The following is a 20,959-nucleotide window of genomic DNA, read 5'->3' on the forward strand; positions in this document are numbered from 1 at the left end:
GTCTAAAACATAATATATAACATATGTTATATATGTTTGTGTGTATATATTTATTTAATAAAGAATATATTTGACACATTCACATCTATCCTCTTGAGATCTCTATTTCCATTGACCGGGGAATGTCCACTAATACAGATCAACATCCCTCTCCTCCCCATCTCATTAGTGCTATCTTCACAAAATTCTTTTTTTGGAGATAATATTGTAGATAATTTTGTAGATAATAAAGTAGATATTGTATCTACTTACATGGGTACACATTGTTTCCCCCATAGACATAATCTCCTTGTGGACAACGTCTATTTCATTTTGATTTTTGTATCCTTAGTCCCTAGCACAGTGCTTGAAACATAGTGGCCATTTGATATATCTATGTTAATTGATTACTGAAAACTCATCCATTTTGGAGAGCTATCAGGGACATTGAAAATCACATAGAGTCACACAGCTAACATAAATCAGAGGCAGGATCTGAACTCAGCTGAGTTTTCCTAATTCTAAGGTGGATACTTTGTTTTCCTAGCTTCTCTTAATGAATAAAATAAGTAGGTGTGTGTGTGCATGTATATGTGTGTAGATTCGAACTTGGTTTTTTACTAATAACATATATATATGATCTATATAAGGCCTCTCTTTATATATATATTCATATATATATATATACATATATATCTGTGCATGCGTGCATATGTGTATATAGAATTTGAAAACACTTTACAATTAGATCATGTGATCATTACAGCAAACCACAGAGGTAAATGATGTGTATATATGTGTTGATATGCACAAATATATACACATACATGTATGTACAACACATGCAAGCAAATGCTTATTTATACACATATATTATAGATACATTCACATTCATTTGCAAATATATTATATGACACACAAATATATAATTATATACGTATTCCTTCTTACCTGAAAGTGGATATGTCTCCCAAGGTCAAAGTGTTTGATGTAGATCTGTAAATATTCAAGGAATTGTGAGTTGTGAATACAAATAGGAAAATAATAAGGTACAGGGAAGTTGCTGAAGCAGATCATCTCTTTTGAGGCATCAATTATTGCAGATCTATCGATGCTAGCTCTTCCTTTTTCATATTTCCCTTACAGGAGGTAAGAAAGAAAAATTTTCTTTCTAATGATATAGGGGAGGCAGGATGTACCACAACCGATAGATACAATGACAAGAAATTGTTTCCCCTCTTTTGTCTATCTCCCTTTCCTCTGCCCCAGTAGCCTCAGTAGACACTCTTGTCAAACCCCTAGGGATCAAGGAGGTGAAAACTGCCGACTTTGTACTTTGGATACAAGCATTATCTTTTAAACTTTATATTTTTAAACATTTTTTCCATGAGTCAACAGGCAGATTTAGGGTCATACCAGTCTCTCCTTGAAGTCTCACACATAATTTCTGCTTCAGTCTTCAATATGAAGGTCTCACATGATATCAAGTCACCCTCTGCCTAAGAGACTTCAGTGTTTAGAGGTCACCCAGTTAGTACTGAGCCCCTCAGGATTTTTCTTGACCTACTTGCTCAGGTATTACTCCAGATCATATAGAAACTGGGGCAGGGCTAGAACTCTTGGGGTTGCTCTGGATTGAAGCAGACTTGTGCCTATAGAACACTTAACTAAATTTACCTGTCTTTAACTTAATGTCTAAGCATCCATTTTTTCTCTGCTTGTGCCTTTCTCACCCTTGTAATCTGGATGCTTTTTTTGTTTTTGTTTGTTTATCATAGTACCCTTTGTCTTTCTTTGCTATACTCCTGGAGAGTTGGTCCATGCTTGGACATTTGTAGGCATTTCCCCACTAGGGAATATCAATGTTCCATTCAAAGGTACCTCTATCCAACAAACCTCTGGAGAAGTGAGAAGGGAGATACCCAGGGAGAAGCAAAAGCACATCCTCTGTAAAGAAGCACCTTAGTATTATAGGAAGAATACTAGATTTGGAATTAGAAAAGTGAGCTTGAATCTAATTCTGACACTTACTGACTAAATACTCTGGGATAATTCCTTAGCCTCTCTGATCTTCCTTTACTTCATGTAAGGAATGGATATATGTGTGTATATGTATGTGTGTGTGTGTGTGTGTGTGTGTGTGTGTGTATATATATATATATATATATATATATATATATATATACATATATATATATATGCATGTATGTATGTATGTATGTATATATGTCTACACCTCCACATACAACACACACACACACACACACATGCCTTGTAGCATAGTATTACTGAGAAGAAAATGTTTGCATGTGATGTAGGAATGTGAATTAGTTTCATATTCCTTTGAGAGAACTTCAGGATTGAATCAGATTTCCAAAGAAATGAAGGAAGAAGAAAAATATGAAGGAAGGAAAGAGAATTTGTTTAATACATATTATAAGCCAGTAACTTTGCTAGGCACTTTAAAAATATTATCTTATGTTATCCTTGTAACAACCCTGGAAAAGAGATGCTATTATTATATCACTCTACAAGAGAGAAACTGAGGCAGAGAGTTTAAGTAACTTGCTCAGAGTCATACAGCTAGCAAATGTCCAAGGCTGGTTTTGAGCTCACTTCTTCCTAATAGTGTTCTATTCCTTGTAACACCTAACTACTTCGAAGTAGTAATAGTGATGGTTGGGACATATCTAATATATTTGTTATGGTAACCAATTAAATTAGAGCTATTTATTTAGTCACATAGGCAACAAGCATTTATTAATCACTTACTATGTATAGGGGAACAGATAAATTGTGTAGTGAATAGAGCACTGGTCTTGGGATCATTTTCATGTATTCAAATACAACCTCAGACACTTACTAGCCATATGACTTTGGAGCAAATCACTTAACCCTGTTTGCCTCAGTCTCCTAGCTATAAAATGAGCTAGAGAAGGAAATGAAAAATCTCCATAATTGGATACTCCAATACCTTTGCCAATAAAGTTCTAAAAAAGAGTCATAGAAAGTCGGACATAGTTGAGTAAGAACAAAAATATATCAGTCAATGTGTTCAGTTCAGAATATTAAGAAAGACAAAAGAGTACCTAGTATCAAGGAGCTCACAGGTTAATGAGGAAGGCACACAAGCAGTTAAGTATAAACAAAATATAACCTAGATAATGTGCAGATAATTAACAGAGAGAAGGCACTAGCATTATGGGGGTTTGAAAAAGATTTCTTGTTGGACAGATTGTGATTAATTAATAATTCTATCAATCATTAACATTTGAAGAAAATGAGAGGGGGTGTGGTATTCCCCCTCCTTCTTATGGGGTTCCAAATTATTAGATTTTCATAGAACCACTGGAGCCTTGGACTTTAAGTCTTTTACAATAATGGAAGGAAGGGATGGAATTAAAGCAATTCAAACACCATAAGATACAACAATGAAATTAATTCTGTTTAAATTTGACCAGAAAAGAATTAAAGTTGTTCCTAGGAAAAATAGAAATCTGAAGGGAATCTCAAAAGTGTATGTTCTTTTTAGTCATTCACAGATTATAAAACCTTTCATTATTGTGGTCAGGAACAGTCTTGTAGAGATATCTTATGTCTTTTGATATTCTGTTGACTGAACCTACAAATTCTCCATTCATCTTCATAAATACTCATCATCATCAGCTAGATGTCACCTGCCTAGTTCTCTTAGTCTGAAGGATCACTCCAAAACTCAAATATGGACACCCTTATCTGCTAGATTTTCATTTATTGATTAATTAAATAAACATTTATTGTACAGCCACTGTGTGAAGATCACAGTGTGGGGTATTGGGAGAAATACAGGGAAGATATTGATTCAGGGAAGATAACTTCCCTGATCCAAGAAAGGCAAAGTTATTATAGATTGTGGGAACCAGGAAAATCTTCACTGAAGAAGTGTCATTTGAATTGGGCCTTAAAAGATGCACAAATATTCAATAAGCAAAGAGTTACTGGCAAAAGATTCCAGGCACAGGGAATATGGAAATAAAGGCAAAGAGGTGGAAGAAGAGAGAGCATGTTGGTAGAGGGAGATAGGGCAGAGATTAGAGTGCATGGAAAGGAGTAAAAGATAAGGTAGTACCCAGATCTTGGAGAACCTTGAATATCAGTCAAAGAAGTTTGAATTTTACCTCATAAGAAAAATTTTAAAACCACTGAATAATAATAATAATAATAGTATAGTTGTAATAATAGCTATTATTTGTTTATGTACTCTATAGGGTTAGCAGAGTGCTTTAAAAATATTGTTTAATTTTACTCTCAAAAGAACCTTAGGTGACAGGTGCTATAATTAAATCCATTTTATAGATGAAGAAACCGAAGCAGAGATTGTCACTCATGCAGGATTTGAAACTGAATAAAATTCTGGAAGTACAGTCATCAATGCTCAGTATTATATTAAAATTGAAAGAATTGATTTTATCTCCTGGTTTTGTCATGTACTAGCTGTATGACTTTGAGCAAGTCACTTAATCCCTGTTTGTCTCAGTTTCCTCATCTGCAGAGTGAGGGATTGGATTAGATCAGGGCTTCTTAAATTCTTCTCACTCATGACCTCTTTTTACCCAAGAAATTTTTATATGACTTTGTGAGCCCATTGGGGTTTTTTTGGCAAAGATATTCAAATGGTTTGTCATTTTCTTCTCCAGTTCATTTTATATAATTATATAAAATATTTATATAAATCAAACATTTATTGATAATAAATCAGAATTTCACAACCCCCCATATTCAGTTACAAGACACCATATGGGCTCACAACCCATAGTTTGAGAAGATTTAAATTATAAAACCACAATAATAACAGCAATACTATAGCTGACATGTATTTAATGTTATGAGACTTAAAAAGTCATTTACATACATCATTAAATAAATTAAATTAATTAAGTTAATTTGATCATCCCCGTGACTCTCAGATAAATGCTACAATAAATGAGCAAATCATCAACTTCTCTGAGCTTTAGTTTCCACATTAGCATCCCTCCCATTTCTGAATCTGTGATTTTATTATCATCTGCATTTTATTCTCTTTTATAAATGAGGTAACTGAAGCCAAGACAGGTCAAATGATTGCCCAGGATTATTGAACAAATCAGGTTTGAGGTTTAAAGCTGAGTTTTCCTGACTCCAAAACCAGTGCTCAACTAGCATGCTACCCTACACTGCCTTTCTACCACTCCAATCTTCTGAGAAACAAGGCTATCACCCATATATCTCATCTGTAATGGGTTATTTTCTTCTGATTAAAAAGAATTTTCTCTAAGCCCAGTTCGATCCCAGCAACATTCTTGGTGAATACCCAAACTGTGATATGGCTAAATATTCTCATGTATGGTTTCTATGAATTCCAGTCAGTACAACCATACACCCCCATTGTGCAATTCTCAGCTTCTCTTGCCCTAAAATAGGTTCTTATACTGAGAGTGTAGATATTAAACATTTATCTTGAGCAAACTGCTGCCAACTGGGTTACTTGTTCTGCAAGTAAATGCAGCTGAAAGGAACAATGTAATGCATCAGTAAGCCTGAACCTTACTTAGCCTGAGTCTGCTGCCTTTGCAGTCAGGGCCACAGGCTGCTGCCATCCTTAACTTTTCTTTAACAGAATATTGGGGGTAAATGAAGGCAGAATTTCAGAGGGTGATTAAAGAGCTTCCTCTCCTAAAGGCAGGGGTGTCGAAGAAGAGGGAAATAATCTAAGGAGACTACTTTAACACAGATCAGAGGCCTTGTCTGCCACAATTCTTTGTAGGATTGAAACCCCAAATAGATGGAAATCTATCATACTGAATGAAAATTCAGTAGTAATGCAGCACTTAGAAGGCCAAAGTGGATCTAGGCTTTCTAAGAAAAGAAAGAAGTCCGGCATAAATCAGGGATCTGAAGAAACTCTCTCTCCGGGAGAAGCACTTTATATGACCAAAGATTCTGAAGGCACTTTGACTCAACTACATTTTAATCTTCTGACTGCAAACCTTTAATGAATAGGCAAGCAAAGCACATTAAAAGCCCTCTATTGATTCATCTGCTTTTCTAAGACCACATATACTGAATTATGTGGTCACACAGAAACTAACTGTGACAGCAAAGAACAAATAGCCAGGCAATTGTAAAAATAATAAGGAGATTGATAATAAATTCTAAACTTAATTTAAGTCAAGATATGGTAAAGGAAATACAATTCACCTTGGAACTTGATTTAATTTTCCCACCAAAACAATAGAAAAGTTAGGGCAGCTAGAATAGAGCACTAGCTCTAAAGTCAGGAGGACCTGAATTCAAATCTGGTCTCAAACATTTAAAACTTCCTAGCTGTGTGACCCTGGGCAAGTCACTTAACCCCAATTGCCTCAGGAAAAAAAAAGAAAAAAGAAAAGTACCCATAGTGCTTGCAACCTTTTCAGATGAAGATACATCCTTTCCAACTTTACCAAAGAGAAGCTTCCATGTTCCCCCTCCCATTTCTTTATCTTTTAGATAGTCTTTGGGCTTAGCACAGAGCTTTGAACATAGCATTTGCTTAATGACCACCTGTTGAGTTGACCCTTGCTAACCAAATATGATCCATGCTGATGCAAATGTCAGCATTGCATTTCCTTGTCCCATTTTAATTGCTTATTTTTTTTTTCCATTTGAAATTCAAATTAAAACAAGCTAATCATCTTGAGACAGTCATTAGCTACAGGGACTATTATGGTACCCGAGAATCACAAGTTGTAATACTAACTCCAAGGTAGCAATGCTTCTTACTAATGAAGGCACATATTAGAGAACAACCTATTAGATAATATTAAATGTAGCTACATCATTAGTTAGGTTCATACATTCCTTTAAAGGTGCTCTTCCTTTTTCTGTTCATGACTTGTCTCACTGAGGGCTTTTCAGAAGGTTGATTCCAGGAGTTACTAGTTCTCACCACTAAGGGTTCTCACCTTCTGGAGAAAGAAGACTCAGAAGTCACCCTTAGCTTCTTTGAGCATACTAGGCCTATGTGGCTATTTTGATATCTTCTTTGTTGATTTCAATTTACTTTGCTTTCTTCAAATTACCTTTTCACCAACTACTGGGCAAGTTGGCTGGCACTAGAAGGGATGTGGGAAAACTGGGACACTAATACATTTTGGTGGAGTTGTGAACTGATCCATTCTCCAATTGATAAATGAATGTCCAGATGAAGAAAAGGTGCTCCAAATCACTATTGATCAGAGAAGTGCAAATTAAGACCACTCTGAGGTACCACTACACACCTCTCAGATCAGTTAAGATGAAAAGAAAAGATAATGATGAATATTGGAGAGGCTGTGGGAAAACTGGGACACTAATACATTATTGGTGGAGTTGTGAACTGATCCAGACACTCTGGAGACTAATTTGGAGCTATGCCCAAAGACTATAAAATTGTGTATACCCTTTGATTCAACAGTGCCACTACTGGGTCTATATCCCAAGGAAATCATAAAAGAGTAAAAATATCCATTTTCTGTTTTGCTGTTCCACAAACAGCAAAAATGCTTGTAGCAGCCCTTTCGGTAGTGGCAAGGAATTGGAAACTAAGTGGATGCCCATCAGTTGGAGAATGGTTGAAAAAGTTATGGTATATGAAGTTGTGGAATATTATTGTTCTCTAAGAAATGATCAGTGGGATGATTTCAGAGAGGCCTGGAGAGACTTACATGAACTGATGCTAAGTAAAATGAGCAGAACCAAGAGAACACTGTACACAGCAATGAGATTTTATGATGATCAATTCTGATGGACATGGTTCTTTTCAACAGTGAGGTGATTCAGGCCATTTCCAATGTTCTTATGATGGAGAGGGCCATCTATATCCAGAAAAAGTGGGGACTGATACTGGATTATGTGAATATTTTCCCCTTTTTTGTTGCTTGTTTTTTGTTCTCTTTCTCATTTTTTCCTTTTGATCTGATTTTTTTGTGTGTGTGCAACATGTGTAGAAGAATTGCACATGATTAATCTATTACTTGCCATCTAGAGGAGGGTCTGGGGGGAAGGGAGGAGAAAATAACTTGGAATACAAGATTTTGCAGGAGTGGATGTTGAATATGCATGTATTTTGAAAATAGAAAGCTTTTTAAAAAGTTGTGGCTAACTTAAATTATCTCCCATTAACCCAAGATGAAAAGAAAAACATGGAAAATGTCAGAGTCAAGAGAGATGTCTTCCTCATTATTGAGAAAAAGAAATAAGTAGATTGCTATCTTTTCTTCTCTATTTTTTTATTATTTAGAAAGAAGATTTTTGAAGAGGTGATCTTTGGGCTAATCCGATTTTTCAGTGAAACTAAGAAAGGGTGTTTGTCTTTTGCCTCTTTTGGTAGTAGTCTTTGTATTTTCCTTTAAAAAAGGATAGTATCCCTCTTCTTATCTCTATTTGGGGAGAATGTTTGCTCAGAAACTTCTTATCAGTGAATCCTTAGAGCAGGTCAGCATTCATTCTTCTTTCAGAATAATTTTGAAGAGGTGTTTTTAATAATGGACATATTGTTGGAGTGGAAATAATTTTTCCCAGAAGTGTTTTTTGGACATTTTAAAGCTGTGCTTTATGGTCTGAGGAGGCACAAAGGTGCATCCAGATTAAAATGTACGTTATCATTTAATCCTAAAGAATAAGAGATAATATAGTGGAGAAAAAAGCTACAAAAACAAGTTTTCTCAGAAACTTCCCTTTATGCGGCCATGAAGAGATTCAATGAAAAATTCAACCTGATCGCTTTCTCAACCTCCTTTTCCTAATTGCTAATAGTTAAATTATTTTGCAGTTTGATCTAATGGACAGTATATGCCAAAAAAAAAGAACCAGGTTCAAATCTGCTCTCCAATATTTTGAGATTTTTTTAATATGAAAAATGAGAATAATTTTACACACCTACCTCACAAGATTGTTGGAAGAATGGAATTTGTAGACCTTAAAATACTTTACCAATGTGAGCTATCATTATTCACATAATCTGTACTGAATCAAATAATAATAATAGTCCACTCTATATAACATTTTGTTATTTGTGTTCAATGATTTTTCAGTTGTATCCATCACTTTGTATTTCCATTTGGGTTTTTCTGAACAAAGATACAGGAATAGTTTGCCATTTTCTTCTTCAACATTTTTCAGATGAGAAAACGGAGGCAAACAAGGTTAAATGACTTGCCTAGGGTCTCATACATGTTAAGTGTGTTAGGCTGCATTTGAACTCAGTTCCTACAGGGCAGGTAGTCTATCCACTGGGCCACCTAGCTGTTCCAATTACTAGTCTAAACCCTTTATAATTATTATCTCACTTGATCCCCACAAGAATCTTGGGAAATCAGTACTATTATTATTGTCATTTTTACAGATGAGGAAATTGAGGCAGACAGTGGTGAAGTGACATACTCAGGACCATAAAGTTAGGATCTCAAGGCAGATCTGATTATTATATTATTATATATATATATATATTATATTATGAAGTAACTTGAGGAAAAGATTACAAACTGAGAGTGGAGAAATTAGGAAAATCTTTATAGGTACACTTGAAATGGGCTTTGAAAGAAGCATAGTAACCTAAGAGAAGAAGATAAAGGCACAGTGCTTTCTAACTTTGGGCAATGACTTGTACAAATCCCTAGAGGTAAAAATAGAGTGTTAAGTTGAGCACAGCAAATAGTCCAGTCTGGCTTGAACAGATTTTGTGAATGGGAGTGAGCAGGTGTCAATACATACCATAGGAGGAAAAATATATTGTTTGATGCTGGTATGTGTCATTCATATCCTGTCAGCCTAGCTCAGGCCTCTGGGCTCTAACCATCGTACCACTAGTTGCCCTGATAATAAGTTTTCTATTATGAGCATGTTGGTCCTTACCTCCAATCCAAGATATTTTACTCTATTCTGTGCTCATAATTTCTTAATCTAATTCCTTAATAAAATCCATAAATCCAGAATTATGACAGTGTGGTCTGATAGAGAGAAAGTCAGGCTTTCCTGAGTTTTGCCTCAGACAAGTACTATCTGAGTTGTTCTCGACAAGTCACTTTTGCTCTCATTGCTTTTTCACTGTGGGCAAAAGTTTTCTAAATTGTTGAAATCACATCTGTGAATTAAAAAAAAAGATTATGATTATTCCTTTTTATTTTTCCAGACCCCCAATTTCAATACTGTGAGGAATTTCCTTTCAACTCTAAGCTCCTTTGGATTAGGGACTGTCATTTGACTCTTTTTGTATCTCCCGTGCTTGGCACAAGCAGACACTTAATAAATTGAAATAGTTATGGGTTGAGTTGTGACTTTGTCTTACAGTATACTTAAGACTCTGATAGAAGATAGAAGTTGGCTAAGTTCACACAGTTAGCATATGTCAGAGGTGATATTTGAATCCACATTTTCCTAATGCTAAAAGTGGCCCTTTAGTCACTGAATCTCTGGGAATGAAAAATGTATCACCCTGAAATCAAATGGGTGATGAGATTCTAGGAATTTAGCTATATTTGTCTTCAGAAAAGATATATAACCTATCAAATGGACTGCTACTCAAATTGGGTTATTAGTTCTACCAGAACTTGACTCAACTGGCACAGTCTGAGAACCCATAGTCTTCTCTACTCTTTGAGGAACTGAAAGGGGCTTTTAGAAGAGGCTGTTGATAGTATTTTATGTGGTTTCAGAAACTTTTCTTCCCCTTGCTATATCTGCCATCTTCTTTACTGTTTTTTCAGTTACCAAATAAAGTTCCAGTTTGCTAATTCTTTTATTGCCATGAGATTCAATGCCTTAGTTGAAACTACTGTTTCATCTCTTTATCTTGACAGAAACTGTCTTTCATACCAGTCATGAAAACATTTCTCACTCTTGAGGACCACCAATGAAGCTAAGAAATGGTGCTAGGTGCCACTGTTAGAAATTAGATATAGTTAAAAGAATACTAAGAATGAAAGAGGAAAAAAGAAAAGGAGTAGGAAGTCAGAGTATTAATGTGCTAGATACAAGGTAAATAAAGACAGAAACAAAACAATTCCTGTCCCCAAACAGTGGTGACGACATGGGAGATGAACTATGTATAATTATTATATTATTATATTATGAGATAAATTGAAGAAAAGATTACAAACTGAGAGTGAAGAAATTAGGAAAATCTTTATAGTTACACTTGAAATGGGCTTTGAAAGAAGCATAGTAACCCAAGAGAAGGAGATAAAGGCACAGTGCTTTCCAACTTTGGGCAATGACTTGTATAAATCCCTAGAGATAAGAAATAGAGTGTTAACTTGAGGACAGCAAATAGTCCAATCTGGCTTGAACAGATTTTGTGAACGGGAGTGAGTGGGTGTCAATACATACCATAGGAAAAGAAATTTATTATTTGATACTATTCCACATCATGTCATTTATATCTTGTCATAACACCCACTGTGACACACATTGTTAGATTGTGGGGGACCGCCTATATGATTCCATCGATATTCCTTTGTATCTTACTACTGGCAATTTATATAAAATTGGAAAGATAGGTAGGGGTTAGATTGCAGAGGATCTTAAAGATAAGACTGAAAGATCTGAGAGTATTTGTTATCACATATGGCGGCTAACCACTATTAGGGGTTTCTAGCAATATTAAAAATTACAGAGAAGTCAAGAAAGATGAGGATACTAAAAGTTCATTAGATTTAATATTAAAGAAATCACTGTTAACCTTGAAGAGAGCAATTTCAGTTGAATAGTGGGATTAGAAGCCAAATACAATATGTTGAGAAGTGAGAGGGTGAGACCATGGCAGCAAAAAAATATGCATAGCTTTTTAAAAGGAATTTATTTGAGAGTAAAAGAAAAAAATAACCTAGTAAGGTATTTTTTTAAGAATAAAAGATAGTTTGTAGATAGTAAAGAAGGCATTAATAATTAAGGAGAGACTGAAGATGAGAGCTATAGACAGAAAGAAAGAAAGAAAAAAGATACAGAGAGACACACAGAGAGAAAGAGACAGACACACACAAAGAAAGGCAGAAAAACAGAGAGAAAGAAAGAGGGGTGAGTTGGGGAGGGAGAGAGAATGATGAATGAGACAAATTTCTTCTGATGATTCAGAAGTGGATGGAATTAAGGGGTAGAGAGATTGGTCTTGGCAAGAAGAATTCAGAGTCAGGAGCAAAGGAGGAAAAAATTAGGGCATTATGTAAAGGGGGAGGTAGAGATGTGAAATAGAGAAGAGGGAGCTCACAGTGAATTGCTTTGATTTTCTCAGTAAATTAGAAGCTAAAGTCCTGAGACTGAGGTGGGAGGGGTAATGTGGGAGACTTAAGGAAAGAGGAGAAGATTCAGACTAGCCACTGAAGTTTTAATCAGACTGTGATTAAAAACTCAATCAAGGGAGAATAAAAGGATTACTGTGCAGTGTGTGATGCTACTACATAAATTTCCTGCAGGCTCAGTAAGCATGGTGGTATGACTTCCTACAGTGCTGTTCAGCAGTATGGAAGTAAGAGATGAAATGATAAATGGTTGGGGGCTAACTCAGGATTCGGATTTAGCAAGGTATACATTGTCATTGGATAAAAGGGCAAGATATGGAAGGATAGAGAACTAAACAATTAAACTATAGGAACAGGAGATGGGATAAAAAAAAGGTGCAATCAAGTTAAGATAATGAAGAGAGTCAAGGGAGAGAGAGAGAGAAAGAGAGGGGGGGGAGAAGAGAGAGAGAGAGAGAGAGAGAGAGAGAGAGAGAGAGAGGAGAGAGAGAGAGAGAGAGAGAGAGAAAGAGAGAGAGAGAGAGAGAGAGAAAATGGGTAGAGGGAGGAAAAGAGGGAGGGAGGGGGAGAGAGAGGCGGGGAGGGAGGGAGGAAAAGAAAGGGAAAGAGAGATAAAGGAAAAGGGAGGAGGAGAGAAAGAAGAAGAAACAGGGAGAGACAGACAGGGAGAGAGGAAGAGAGAGAGGGAGAGAGAAAGGAAAAATTATAAGGAGGGAGAGAGGAAAAGAAAGAAAAAAGAAAGGGAGGAGGAAAGAAAGAGGAACAGAAAGGGAGAGACAGAGAGAGACAGAGAAGAAGAGAGGGAGGGAGGAGGAGAGATAGTGAAAGGAAGAGAGAGGGAGGGAGAGGAGGAAAGAGAAGGAAGGGGGAGAAAAAAGAGAAGGAGAGGGAAAGACAGCAAGCATTTTTGAAGTCTCCAAATATGAGGGCAAAATCTGGTGTGGGAAAAAAGACTTTGAGTGAAATACCAAAAACTCTTTGAGTTGGATGCAAACCAGTGATATAGAATATACCTTAAAAAGGACATTCCTTATTATTGTTCTGTAAGAAATGATCAGCAATGAATACAGAGAGGCTTGGCGAGACTTACATGAACTGATGCTAAGTGAAATGAGCAGAACCAGGAGATCATTATACACTTCGACAATGATATTGTATGAGGATGTATTCTGATGGAAGTGGATTTCTTTGACAAAGAGACCTAACTGAGCTTCAATTGATAAATGACGGACAGAAGCAGCTACACCCAAAGAAAGAACACTGGGAAACGAATGAGAACTATCTGCATTTTTGTTTTTCTTCCCGGGTTATTTTTACCTTCTGAATCCAATTCTCCCTGTGCAACAAGAGAACTGTTCAGTTCTGCAAACATATATTGTATCTAGGATATACTGCAGCATATCTAACATATATAGGACTGCTTGCCATCTAGGGGAGTGAGTGGAGGGAGGGAGGGGAAATATCGGAACAGAAACGAGTACAAGGGATAATGTTGTAAAAAAAATTACCCTGGCATGGATTCTGTCAATATAAAGTTATTATTAAATAAAATAAAATAAAATATTTTAAAAAATTATATTTAAAAAAAAGGACATTCCTCTGTGACAGTCATGGAGGGAGAATTTAGAATTGAACCTCCTTCAGGAATAGCCTCTAGAGCCTCTGTAAAGGTACATGAGAAAAGGCATATCCTGTACTGGAGATGGTGGGAAGATTTTTAATGTCTTCAAGAAGCAAAGTTTCTATAAATGTTAAGAAGTTAGAATAGAACTAGTGAACTCATAAAGGTACAAAGTTTACTTTGTGAAGCTGGCATACTTGTGAACTCCAATGAGTAAAGGTGTAAACACAAGCCTTATATTAATTAGTCCTACTTAGTACCTTGTTTCAGGTTCCGCCCAAAACCTCTTCTTGTAAGATTAGATCAACTCTAATTAGTTAGCAGTTTGTAAGGATTCCAACATCTCCCCCTTTCTTTTGTTTTAGAACATAGGGTGGTCATGACCTCCCTGATTTCTCAAGGAGGTGAGAACCCCACCTAAAAGGTGATCACGCCTTCCCTGACATTTCAGGAAGGGAGATGAAAACACCAAAGGAAATAGGAAATAGTGGGTTTCTGAAGGGGTACACATAAATCCATCAACATGGGCCAGAACTTTGTAACAGATATACATGGTATACATAAATCCATCAATATGGGAGGCATTACACATAATTTACATAAGCACATAGCAATATAACATAGGCTAGTAGTAATATAACAAATAACAAGAATCAACCTGAAAATTTACACATGTCCATAAGTCCTAGAAATAGTCCATAAGGAATCCATTGTCCATTAGTTCATGTGCCAGGAATCCAATAGTTCCTGTAAGCTCTGAAGTACTGCAAAAAGTCTCATCAACAATTTTTCATCTTAAGGAATCCAATGATTCTTGCTAGTTTTTCAAGAACTGAAACAGTCTCATCTTGTCTTAGGAAATCCAATGATTCCTGGGATTTTTAAAAAGTTCTTTTAACAGTCTCATTGTCAGCCATCTGATTCTTTCTCCATCTGTGGAAATATAAGCAGATCCTCTTCCCCAAGCAGTTAACCTAATTCCCTTCTATTTACCAAATTTGGGATTTCTCCTCATCATCTGGTAATTACATTGGAGCTGTTTGCACTGGCTATTGCCTTGTTGTCTTAAAAGGCCTGTATTCTTCCCAACTGTAATCCTGATTGCTTTTCTGTTGGTTGATGACATCAGAGTCCTGAATTTCTAAAGGCTCTCTGGGTGTAACCTCAGCTACTATCATGCCCCACCTGTCCTTTGATTGATACTTTGGAGCTGGGCCTTGCCTCTCCTTCCTCTGGGTCAATATACATTTAGAGGCCCAATGAAAGCCTCGGTTACATTTTGGACATGGGGTTTTGGGTTTTCTCTCACCCTGTCTTCTCACTCTATCTCCATTTCTACATTGGGCTCTTAGATGTCCAACTTTTCCACATTGAAAATATCGACGAGTTTCTCTAGAATTCCTTTGCCAAGAAGGACCTTGTCTTTCCATGTTCATCATAGTTTGGGCAGAATAAACATTTGTGCCCACTGTGGCACAGCGTCTTATGATCTCCTCCAAAGGAGCATCTTTGTTTAGCCCCCATATAATTCTTTTGCTAACCTCATTGGCATTTTCCTTAGCCAAATGTCTAGTCATTATTTCTGTTGCTGCATTATCTCCAATGGTTCTTATTACAGCTGTTTGTAAACGTCCCACAAAATCTGCAAAAGGTTCATTGGGACCTTGCTCTATTTTTGTGAAAGCATTATTTCCATCTTTCTGTCCAGGGAGAGAATTCCAAGCTTTTATTGCAGCCTTAGAAATTTGCTCATATACTGTTATGGGATAATAAATCTGTTCTGAACTCTCTGCATACTGACCTTGACCAGCTAGTTGGTCAAAAGTGATTTGTCCTGTTTGCCTACTGTGTTGGGCTTGAATCCTACATAATTCATGAAACTCTGAAAGCCACATTAAATTTTGTCCTGGTTCAAGACATGGATTTCCAGTCATTCGGGGTTAAGATTTCATAAGACAAATTATCCAGTAACATCTTCACATAAGATGATGTAGCCCCATAAAGAGTGCAACCCTTTTTCAAATCTTTAATTTTTCCCAAATTAAAAGGAGTGTATTTTCTCTCTTTTTGACCTGAGAAGTTGAGCTCTTCAATCACAGGATATGCATTTATAAAATCAGATATATCTTCTCCTTCATTTTTTGCTTTAATTAATGCTTTTTCTAATCTTGTCAAATTCTGCTTTACAGGAGAAGCTGACTGTGTTTCTGTCTCTCTCCCTCCCCCTTGTTCCACCCATGAAGGGTTAATTGCGGGGGGAGGGTCATGAGATGTGGAATCACCTAATGCCTCCTGCTGTGAAGTATCACACTCAGAATTGTAATTAACTCCATTCTCATCTGATTTGTCCTCCTTTTCACCTAGTAAAGTTGGCACTTCTCCCTCCTGTACTTTCCTTTTCATCATTCTATCACTTAAATAACTTCTTATAGCCAATTGTATGGCATTATATGTATTAATTATTGAGTTAGGCCCATTTTTATCATAGAATTGACAAAGATCCTTTCCAACCATTTTCCATTCATTTAGATCTAATTCCTTATCAAGAGAGAAACAAGGACATATGTCCTTTACAGTTTGTAAAAGTTCAGTGATTTGCTGTAAACTTATAATTAAACCTTGGCTTTCCATAACTTTGACAATGCTCTCTAAACATTTTCCTTGAACAGAAACAGGCTGTTTTCTAAATATCTGTCCCATCTTAGCTGAAATTCTACTTTAACTCTTCTAACAAAATTTCTTTGTTGCACTCACCCTAATTTCTGGGTTGAAGAGTCTTTTCCACTGGATCAGGATCAGAGGCTTTTCCACTTGAATCAGGATTGGAGCTTTTCCACTGAAATCCACTGAGGGGGTCTGTTAGCCCCACGTTGGGAGATGTGAACTCATAAAGGTACAAAGTTTACTTTGTGAAGCTGGCATACTTGTGAACTCCAATGAGTAAAGGTGTAAACACAAGCCTTGTATTAATTAGTCCTACTTAGTACCTTGTTTCAGGTTCCACCCAAAACCTCTTCTTGTAAGATTAGATCAACTCTAATTAGTTAGCAGTTTGTAAGGATTCCAACAAACTAGTGTGACAGAGGAGATTTGGAGTTGGTCAGTCAACAAACAATTAGCAAACATCTATTATGTGCCAGGTATTGGGAAAGGCACCAAATACACAAAGAAAGGTAAAAGTTCCTGCCCTCAAGGAGCTCACAGTCTTATGGGGGAGTAAATTTGTAAACTTTCATTTACACTCAAACTATTTACTCTCAAACTATTGGATAGATTTGAAATAATCAACAAAATAAAGGCACTATAGTTAAGCTGATTCTTGTTTAGCTGAGTCTTGAAGGAAGCCAGGGAAGATAGGAGGTGGAAAGAAGGATGGGAATATTCTACCTATAGAGGATAGCCATAGACAATGTCCAGGGGTCAGGAGATTAGCTTTTTTTATTAAATGACAGCAAAGAGACTACTGTTACTAGGTCAGTAGAGGATGTGTGTGTGTGTGTGTGTGTGTGTGTGTGTGTGTGTGTAGGTATAAGGTGTAAAAAGACTGAAAATGTTAGGGAAAGCAGGTTATGAAGAGCTTGAATGCCAAATAGTAAGTTTATATATTTGAGTAGGGAGCTGACATTTTTAGTCCTTAGTTTAGGAAGATCACTTTGATAGATTGGTGGAGGATAGAGTGGAATGAGAAGAGACTCAAGGCAGAGAGACCAGCCAAAAGTACATTGCAATGGTCTAGGCATAGAGCAAAAAGGACCTAAACCAGGATGGTGGCAGTGCCAGAAAAGAGAAGAGGACATAAATAAGAGATATTATGAAATTAAAATCAAGAGGGGATTGGATATGGGGGTGGTAATGGAGGTATTGATGAGAGATAGTGAGGAGAGGATACTTAGATTGTGAGTTTGGGTGATTGAGTGGATATGGTAGCTGCACTCATAATAGGAGAATTGGGAAGAAGGAAAGTTTTGGTTTTGGGGAGCTCATTTTTGAGTTCATTTTTGGACATAATGAGTTTGTAATATCTAAAGGATATCCAGTTCAATATATAAAAGTTGACAATGCAAGACTGGAGATCAAAAGAAAGCTAAGAGATTAGGAGTCAAGCTTCCAGTCTGGACATACCAAGTCTACCATATCTAGAGAAATAATCATGGGCAAGACACTTTACCTTCCATTGCCCAAGTTGGAGAGAATATGTCCACCTGCACTGGGGGAGGGAGCTTCCTTATTTGAGTTACCTATACCAAATGAAATCAAAAGTTCAGTGCTTATTAATGTTATTTGGCTAAAACTATTTATTTAAAGGAGGAATTTATGAACAGCTTTTGTTTTATGGACCCTTTTAGTAGTCTAACTTGGTGAAGAAAGTTTCTTCATTCAAATTTCTCCTTTCAAATAAAATAACAGTCTAAGTCCATCCTAAATAAGAAAGAATATGAAATGAGAAAAATATAGGATGAAGGAGAGATTGTTAATAATACAAAATTTCTAGAGGGCAAAATGGAAGAAGAGGCAGAGAAGGATATAGCATACCACGGGATAGAATTAAAATGGATGAGGATGAGAAAGTAGAGATTGATGGCAGTAAAAGCATTTTTAACCTTTGCAAATGGCAACTCTGGATTATAGAGATTAAAGGAATTCAAGGGAGTTTATCTGTGGTTTCAGCTCACTTAAATTTTGTGATGAGAGATAATACTCTCTGCCTCTTTTTGATCACTTTAGTGAAGTAGAGGCTGGCTTTTCAAGGAGACTAAATTGAGCATCTGGATTGGGATTGGGCTGAAACTGAACCTACATTCTCTTCAAAGTCTGATACTTTCTATGATCCAGTGACATCAGCCTTCTTATTTTTCTTCACGGAAGTTATTCCATATCTGAACGCTGTGCCTTTTTGTTAATTGTCCCCTCTCCCCCATCCCTAGAATGTTTTTCCTCTTCATTTCCACCTTTGCCTTCCTTGGTTTCCTTCAAGAATCAGCTCAAAATCCCACATTTTCCTAGTTTCTCTTAGTACCAGGGATTCTCCTCTGAAATTATCTTCATTTTTTTTGGTTGTTCAAATGTTTCCATTAATTTCTGATTCTTTATGACCCATCTGGGGTTTTATAGACAAAAGTATTAGAGTGATTTGCATTTCCTCTTCCAGTGTGTCACCATTTTAACGGGTGAAGAAACTGAGGCAAACAGGGTTAAGTGACTTGTCCAGGGTCACAAAGATCTTAGGTCAAATTTGAAGTCAGGAAGATGAGTCTTCCTGACTTTAGGCCCTGCACTCTCTCCATTGTGTCACCAAGCTGCTCTCTATATCACATATATCTATATATATAAATATATAGATATGTAAATGGTGTCATTCTCATTATAATGTAAGCTTCTTGAGGGTGAGAGACTATATTTATGCTTTATATCATATTTCTGTATTTAGTACAGTGTCTGGCACATAAGTCCTTAATAAATACTTATTGATACATAATTCCAAGTCTGTAGCTACCATCACAGATGGTATCCCCCATGTGGAGTATACACTTACCTCTCTGTGTGTGGCACTTCAGAGATAGTGATGTAGACCTTCTTCTGCCTTGGTCTGGAGTCCTCTAGTGGTTCAGAGGCCTTAGAAATCCAGATGTTTTCCTGTCTCTGACTCCTGATTGTTGAGGAACTTAATATTTTAGAGTTTGATGAATATCTTCATTATACAGGCAAGGACATTAGATTTAAGAGGGATTACAAAATTTGTTATAGATCACGTAGTTATTTTTGGAAGAGCTCAAAATCAACAAATCAATCTATAAACATTTATTAAGTGCCTTCTATGTGCTGTTCTAGACAGGGTGATATAGTGAAGATAAAGAATGAAACAATCCCTACTCACCAGGAACTTACATTCTAAAAGAGGAGACATGAGTGTATATATAATATAAAGTTAATACTGTATATGCACATACATAAGATATAAAATGTATAGATACCTACAGACATACACAAATACATGAGTGGACAGAGGGTAATTTGGGGTAGAGGTCACTAGAATTCAATGATGATTGAGGAGGAATCAGGAAGAACTTCATACTTCAAAAGATGATCCCTGAGTTGCATCTTTGATGAAGAGAGGGGCTCTATGAAAGGAAAGCAGCCAGTGAATTTCAGGCATGGGGAATATTCAGTCAAAAGGCACAGAGATAAGCAGATAGCATGTTGTGAATGAGTAACTGATGGAAGGCCATTTTGACTGGATCCCTGAGTATTAGAAGGGGAAAAAAATACTGTAAAGATAGATTGGATCAGAAGTTAAACTTTGGCCTTCTAACTAAGAATGCATTATTAATTTATTTTATTTGGTGAATATTTATTCAACAAATATCTTTGAAGGAATTCTACATAGAAAGGGAACTTTGAGAGAGTGGGTTTTTTACTGAAAGAATTTTATACTTGATTCAGTCTTTCCCATACCAAATCTTTTCCTCATACTTGGGGACTTCAAAATTATATCTGTCTGTCTGTCTGTCCATCTGTCTGTTTCTGTCTCGTCTTTTTCTTTCTGTCACTCTCTGTGTCTATCTCTATCTCTGTGTCTTTATCTTTATCTCTATCTCTGTTTCTTTGAATTAACAGGAAGAGTGAATAAGGTAAATAAGGGTTATATATGGCATAACTTGATGGATTGCTAGTCAATGATATCAGTAAGAACTCTATATTTAACCATATTAAAACTTTAAAAAATTAACACTTGTTTAATGCTGACAAGACTTATATTTTTAATCTTGTATTGATCCTTTTCATCTCTATCCCTTGAGAAGACTACCCTAAAGGGAAATAGAGATACAAGAAAAAGGAAATTTACTGAGCCTTGAATATCAGGGAAATATTTTTGCTTTCCTAAACTTCTGGTAATTTTGCTGTCCTCATTGAAGCTTGGTTCCCTCCCCCTCTCAGATCCTCTTCTTCCCCCTTCCCCATTCCTACTCCTCACCTCCTAGGACTACTCTCTTCTACTTGGTTCTTTGATTTGGTCTACTTATCTGACATGATTAAATTTGACTGTCTTGCTCTTATTTTATCTAAGTCTCAGACTTAGTCTATAAGT

Source organism: Antechinus flavipes, chromosome 4 (genome assembly GCF_016432865.1).
Source record: "Antechinus flavipes isolate AdamAnt ecotype Samford, QLD, Australia chromosome 4, AdamAnt_v2, whole genome shotgun sequence".
Classification (NCBI taxonomy): domain Eukaryota; kingdom Metazoa; phylum Chordata; class Mammalia; order Dasyuromorphia; family Dasyuridae; genus Antechinus; species Antechinus flavipes.